We start from the raw sequence: 7,993 nt of genomic DNA on the forward strand, positions 1-7,993 counted from the left end.
GTGTCCATACTTCCTGACATTGTCTTTATTGCTGGATGGGCCTCATAGCGTTAGTGCTGATGACTTTACGTTCATATTTTTGAAAGTTGCCGTGGTGAGTTCACTCTGTTTCCCAAGTCCAATACTCTCGCTGGAAGTTTCCAGGAAGCTAATGATGTGTGGGTGTGATCAGCTCCTCTGACATTAGTTCCAAGGAAATTATTAATACTGTGTCTGTATATGTAAGGTAGTGGGGATATGTACTTGTTTTGTTAAATATATAAAATCTCTTTGTCTGAATCGAGCATATTAGAGTGATGATGGTCATTGTGCAAAGACGATAAATACCGAAACAGAACTTGTCAGCAAGTTCTGGACAGCACACGCTGGACGGAACAAGATCATGTCCTCTAGGCCCCTCCCATGACTCTCTTAGTCCCAGTACTGAGCACTGCTTGTTCCTTTTTCTGTTCCTGTTGTGGCTTTCATGCACATGTATTAAGTGCCACATTTTCAGAAGTCTGGGGGTGTCTTTTCCTTCCCACCATTTCTCTACTCTTCTTGTGTATCTAGAACATGTTGTTATTCAAAATGTGTGGAAACCAATGTGTGGAAAATACATGCCATTTAGGGGGCTTTTTTTTTTGTCTTTTTGAGACAGGGTCTCCCTGTAGCCCCCGCTGTCCTGGAACTCACTATGTAGACCAGGCTGGCCTTGAACTCACAGAGATCCACCTGCCTCTGCCTCCCGAGTGCTGGGACTGAAGGCATGTGCCACCACGCCCAGCTTTGGGGGGCATTTTTAAAAGCCAAGAAGTTCCCACTTTTTTCCTAGATGTAGTTTTTAAAGATTTATTCTGTATTATCTTCTTTTATAACCAGTTAATTTAGGACCGGTTATAAGCCTATATCCTCCATCCTTATATAAACTCCCATCTCTCAACATCCTTGGTTTAGAGTTTAATAGTGAAAGCTATCCAAGTGTTGTCTTTGAGTGCTCAGCGGAATTCTGGGATGAAGGAAGGGGGTTTCTCCTGGGAGTATGGGATCAGCTGGGCATTGGCCTTTGGCAGTGCTGGGATGAAAAGAATAACTGAGGACTTTATATTTTCTTTGGTTGCCCTTCACCCCAAAACTGCCCAACTTCCAGTGTGCTGGTTGGAGTCTTTCCCATTTTCTTCCAGCATCATGTTCTAGAAATGTTAAGGCCTCCTCTCCACAGACACAATGCAAGAAAGAGCACACTTCCTGATTATCTGGTTCATTGCTGGAATTTAAAGACAACAAATTAGGGGTTGGAGAGGTGGCTCAGTGGTTAAGAGCACTGACTGCTCTCACTGAGGACCCAGGTTCTGTTCCTAGCATCCACATGGTGGCTAACAACCACTGGTAACTCCAGTTCCAAGGGATTGTCTGACCTCCATGGGCATTGCAGGACACAGGTGTACATACACACATGCAGACAATACACTCCTACACATAAAAATAAAAAATAAATAATATTAAATATAAAGAGGACAAATTAGTTTTCCTTTGAAACTATCTTTTTTAGCCAAACATCCGAAAATGGCGATGGAAACCCTAGGAGGAAAAATAAACATAAAATTTGAAGGAATCAGTTATCTTTTTTTGAAGACTGGTGACCCAAATCATAATAAAAGGGGTGTGTGTGTGTGTGTGTGTGTGTGTGCATGTGTGTGTGTCTGGGTGTATCTGGTGTATGTGTCTGTTTGCTATGTTTGATGTTCGTCAAATTTGGATACATTAGTTTAGCGTCCCAGGCAAAGGCTGTACCACAGGGAAATGATACTGTGAGAAGTCTAGATTTAGCAGCTCATTCTGCCTTTGCTTTGCTTTAACTTTGAGTACATTATCTCATTCTTCTGAGTTTCACTTACTCAATATTTAGAGTGGGGCTTATCGAAAGTCTTTATTTTTTATTGTTTGATATTGCTTTGAGGTTTTCTATAACCCAGGCTGGCCTTAAATTAACTCATAATCCCCCTGCCTCAGTTTTATGAGTGAGTGCCAGAATCACAGGAGTATACCACCAGGCCCAGATTATAGAACAAACATTTCTTCCAGCTAAAGAGACCAAATTGCATTCATTATTGTTGTTGTTTCTTGTGTTGCCATCATCGTTGTTTGGTGCTGAGGATGGACCCCAGGATGGACCTCAGGATGGACCGCAGGACCACAAGAATGCTAGGCAAGCCCTCTGATACATTTGTAGCCTGAGTTTTTTATGAGTTGAAAAGATTCAAACAACTATATTTCTTCCCTCTTCTTGGCCAACCAACCAATAGTTGTCCCACATATTGTAAAGCCACTCAGTGGAGAGCCGGGACTAACCCTTAGAACCATCCTTCCCTCACTCTCATTTTGAGCACACTCTTTTTCTAGATTTTACTTTATGTGAATGAATGCTTTGCCAGCATGGATGTAAGTACACCCACTAACACAATGCCCGCAGAGGCCAAAAGAGAGCAATTGGGTCCCTTGGAACTGCAGGGACAGACAATTGTTAGCCGGCACGCGGATGCGGGGAACCTGGGCCTGGGTCCTCTGAAGAGTACTAAGTGCTCTTAACCCCAGCCATCGCTCCAGCCCCTCCAACATGCTGGTCCTCAAGCGTCTGTCATAAATAGATGCTTACCGTGTAGCTGCTGCTAGAACTGTAGGGCAGAGCTTCCCAAAGAACAAAAGCAGTGGACCCGGGAGTGTCACTGGGGCTGACCAAGAGGCACTTGGGTCTGGCCCTATCCTCTGCACTCCACCCCCGCGCGGGCTGCTGTACCCATGCCGGCTTCCCTTCAGCACGCAAACCACAGGCCCCTGTGCGCACAGCTCTGCCCGCAGGTGGGGCTTTTAAGGAGCACAAGACCCGCACCGGTGGCTGGCGGACAGGATGAAACGCGCAGCTCCTCGGCGTATCTCCGCGGGTGAGGCAGCACGGCTTTAACACTGTGTGGCACATGCATGCTTACGCGCACATTAGCGTGACTCCATTACAACACGACCTCTCACCTTTCCACTTTTTGTTCTTTGATAAGATACGAGATAAATAGCACAGCTGTGATTGTTCCCCTTGTTCCTTTATTTCATGACAGGAGTCATTTAACTGTACAAGCGACGGCGAATTTATGACTGCCGGGCTGTTGGAGTGGTAATAAATGTCAGACGTTGCTGAGTCATAAACTAGTTTGGGCCTAACCAACTACATAAATCCGCTTACCGCGCAGGAGCCTCTACTCCAGAAAGCTGGCCGACTATGCATTATACATGAAGGCCTAAAAGCCCAGCTTTCCAAATACATCGGCCCCCTCAGCACCTTATTTTGCTTTCCCGTTCCTGAGTAGGTAGGTTCTCTATGCCTTGTACAGAGACCCTCTTAACCATTCAAAGAGTTCTCCACATCGTGGCTGTTACAGAAGCAGGCATGGGTCTAGGGCACAGCCAGGGTCCTCATTACAGTGGGTAGGTGACTGAATCCCTTTGGGGTTGGAGCCTGGTTATTTCTGCTAGATCTTTTTGGGGGACACAACACAGTTCATGGACCTGTGAGCCAAAGTAAACCTGGCTTGGCCCTCAGTGAAGAATGGAAGTCGACGGCTGGCTGTTCACCCAGAGCCCAGTGCGCTCAAGCATCACATGACGTATCCGGTCAGCTCTCTGCAGGGCTCCAGCAGACCTCCTGCTCTGACCAGAACCTTGCTTCTCAGTCCTTCTTCCTAGAGACAGGTCCACAAGCAGAAGATGATGGAGCCGATGAGCCCAGCTGCTGTACAGCATCTGACGTCAGTGGATATTAAAGTGGCTGCATTTCTGTCACCGCGCAGACTGAAGCAGCACCTCCGGCATCCGTACACAGGGATGGACCTGAGCAACCCGGAAGTCCAACGAAACTCACCAGTTGACACAGCTGCCCCTCACACCACTAAGTGGTGTTTGCCATGGCTGCACAGAACGGCGCACTGAAGGCTCCCGGGGTTCCTCCTGGCCTGCTCCGTGCCCCCAGTGCCATCTCCACTCACTCACGTGGTGTATGGGTCTCTGCTCTGACTCATTTGCTCTTTAATTTCATAAATCTGTCATTGTCCGAGATGTCCCTGGCATTGGTTGCCAACTTACATACATTAAGGCAACTTAACATTATAAGCAAATATGTTACACCATTTTAACAAAGAACAAGCACTGAATCCAGGATGAAACCAGCTTATAGCTCAAGGGCAGCAGCCATACAGCATTTCATCCCCGTTTAACAGACCGTCCAGCAGCCTAGGTGTTGGCAGCCATGCAGCAGACCTGTATCTGACACAGATCGCTAAAAGGAATTATTCCATTACCTCCTACCTCCCAGTATGCAGCCCAAACAAAATGCTCTGATAACCCCTCTGCTCCCCAAACCATAAAAAGACAGCACCCGTCAGAGAGCCCTAGGAGAAGAAACAAACCGTGTTCTTAGCCTGGGCACAGGCATGCACAGCCCTGAAGAGGCTGACCTGTCTCACATCAGAAGCCACAATTAAGAACAGGGCAAGGGGAACACAGATGTTTATGTCCTTGGGCACTGTGCCCGTGTGACTCTGCTCCTCCAATCGATTCATCTGCATTGGCCTTTGTATTGAGAGGAGTCACAGCCGGCTGTCGTGGAAAGCGCCCACTTGATGCTGGACCACACAAAGGGAACTATGCGGAACACAGTATACTGTGGAAATGAATTGTAGGGTAGTGGCACCAGCCCCTGCCAATGGATGCTCACTGCAGGGAACGGCTCCCTTGTGTAATAACGGTTGTTAAAGATAGGGAATGTAAATAACTAGGAGAGGATAAATTGAATATTTGGCAACATTGGAATCCTGCAAAGCATGCATTGAATTTTTATGTTAAAAAGAGCCTTCTTCAAATACAAGGTCTGCAAGATCTTCTTAAAAGTGCTTTGTATCACTTAGGGAAATAATTTTTTGTGTTCCTTACAGTTGGAAATGACAGACACTATTTCCTGTGTGGGAACAAAATGGAGGCGCTTTGAAGAGGGTGTTTTAAGAGATTATTTGAGCCATCTTGCTTCTAAACTGACGAACTTGGTGAGAGGCCATTATAGCACTGAGAGCTAGCGATGATAACATGGTAGCATTCCCTAGGGGTGCAAGGCTCTGTACTAGTCTACTTCCTGGGTGAAGGGAGTAGTGGGCAGGGAGACATGGCTTCTGGAAACACTCTGGATGTGTGAAAACTGTCCAGTGGTATGGGAGATGGCAGGGGCAGAGCTGGGAGAGGAGAATTGGGGCAAACTTAGGGCTCTGGGAAAAGGGCAAAGTATGGGTTTTCAGAAATTAATCCAGCAACCTGGTGCAGGTGTGGAGAAGATAGGTTGACAGTGACTTTCTCAGGACCCCAGTCTAGAGACAGACATGCAATTTCCCAGGATACCACTGAGCCTCTGAATGAGAGTTCCAGCTCCAGGTCTGCCTCTAACCCCGAGGCAGCAGTAGAGGTATTTTTTGCAATGGCCACACCATGTAGGATGAGCATTCCAGGCTGTACAGTTCTTTCCTGGTCAGTGCCTCCCAACCCATCCTCCTGCCTATTCTTCCAGTGTGTCAGGAGAAGCACACACCGGGCCTCCCCTATCCAGGAAGTAACTCCTGTCCATCCTCCCTAGTGTGTACGCACCCTGAGGAGCAGGGCCTTGGAGGACGGGATTGCTGGAGGGAATCTGTTGGCCATTTGCTAATCTGCAGTAGAAACTCACTGCTTAGCAGCCTTGGGATAGTGAGTCTTGTCTTGGCTTGAGATTCCTTCAGGTGAGTCACCCCGGTACCTCAGTATCAGGTGTCAACACAGACCTGGAAGTGGCTTAGGATGGGCTTGGGCTAAGGCACTGACTGAATGTCTCCACAGTAATGACGATTTGAAGAGCTATTCAACAGTTTCCAAATGACCTTCCACACTGAGGTGAGATCGAGAAAACGGTTCTTTCCAGTGGGTGAGGTGCGGACACGGAGGTGTGAAGAAGACCGAGGGGAAGGTCAGAAGTCGACAGGAAGAAGCCGGTAGAAGAATTGGAATCCAACCATCAAATCAGACCAGCTGTCTGGGACCACAGGGAGCTCCCAAAATCCAGAGGTCATAGGGGTTGGGTGGTTACAGACTACCAGGCACTGAGGAAGAGTGACAGCCTCTATATGCACAGGCAGCACACGCAGGCAAGCACCCCAGAGTAAGTACCCGAAGACTGGATGGAATCAGCTCCCTTAAGATCCACTAGCTCTGCCACAGGCTCAGAGCCTGCTCTGACTTTATTTCAGGTTTTCCGCATGCTTTACACTTTTGGCCCCTGTGACTTACAGGAACTCTGTCACAGTTATTGCTACAGGGTCAAGGGCTGATTTCTGCTCCTCTCTAATCAGTAGAGTGAGCAGATCAGCCACAGGCAACCCCCACAGAAGGCGAGCTATGAGGAGGTCTCCCTTGGTGGATGCCAGCTGTTGACAAAGCCCCAGGAAGTGATTGCTATAGAGAACCAGAGAACTAGGGAGAAGTCAAGAGGATGGGTGGGTAAAGGTGCCAGTCGGGGTGAACTGACTGTTCTGTCATCTCCCAACAGCAGAAGGCCGGTTCTGTGGGCACAGTCTGCTGCTTCATTCAGGTCTTCTTTAGTGTGCTTCAGACATTAAAATCGCAGTATAGAAATAGCCTTACAGGTTAAGGAGGAAGTGGGGCTTGTTGGAAGCTTAAAGCTCTAATTAGAAACGTCTTTGCTAATCGCATAATTGATATTTGAATTTATGTACATAGAAAAATGTAGCTGCTTAATGTGCCCAAGGAAAAATGAATTGTGCTGGAGTAATATGAAGCTCTCAGACATATAAAGGGAGGGCTGTCTGCATGATTTAAGGCCTGCTTTTCACCAAAAATAACTTGTCACGTCAGTTTCCTCTGGTAGTTTGTGAAATATCCCTGGCCAGTTCAAGCCATCAACACGAGTCAGCCCATTCTCTAAGTATCTTAGGGCTTTGATCAGTTTTGTAATATGTACTATTTTTCTTCTGAAAAACATTCCCCCAAATCTGATAAAAGAGATGAAATCAAATTACTCTATGGGGTGGAACAAAAACTTTGTCCCACATTTGCAGAAATCTATATATCAGGCCTAGTCCTTCCATGAGGAAAGTCAGCTAAGCCAGGAACCAATTAAATCCCATTAATCCTCCTACAAAGTAAAAAGGACTTCTATAGAGACAGAACACAGAAAACTGGTTGTTTCCGTCCCTTGGTTGTTGGCATAATAGTTTTGGAACTGGGAGGACCACAAGATGGGCAATGCAGGTGATAGGGAGAAGTTCGGAAATCAGTACTAAATCATCACCAACACGTACCTTGAATTTGGTGAATTTAAGTAAGTGGAGAAGAGAAAAATGTTTTGTTTACAGAATTTCCCTAAATTGACAGGTCACAGCATTCTTGTCCAAGGACGGACCTCAGCACATCACAATCCCGTTTGACACTGATGTTCTCGGTATGGATCAGTTCTTAGCTGAGCGGCATAAAGCAAAGGAAGGTCCAATGAATTGTTCAAAGTTTCAGCCAACTGGAAAAAGAGTTAGGGCCAGAATCTGGGCTGTGAGACCTGCTCTGCATATGTGACACTTATTGCTTCCCAAGGAACTTGGGTGGCAAAGTTCTCCTCAACCACTGAGAATGCCTATCATCTATCTATCTATCTATCTATCTATCTATCTATCTATCTATCTATCTATCATCTATCATCTATCTATCTATCTATCTATCTATCTATCTATATCTATCATCTATCATCTATCATATACCTGTCATCTATCACCTGTCTATCATCTATCTATATCTATCATCTGTTTATCATCTATCATCTATCTATATCTATCTATCCATCTGTCATCCATCTATCATCTATCTAATCTATTATCTATCTATATCTATCAATATCTATCATCTATCTATATCTATCTATCATCTATCTATATCTATTATC

Source organism: Nannospalax galili, unplaced genomic scaffold (assembly GCF_000622305.1).
Source record: "Nannospalax galili isolate Female #2095 unplaced genomic scaffold, S.galili_v1.0 scaffold366, whole genome shotgun sequence".
Lineage (NCBI taxonomy): Eukaryota > Metazoa > Chordata > Mammalia > Rodentia > Spalacidae > Nannospalax > Nannospalax galili.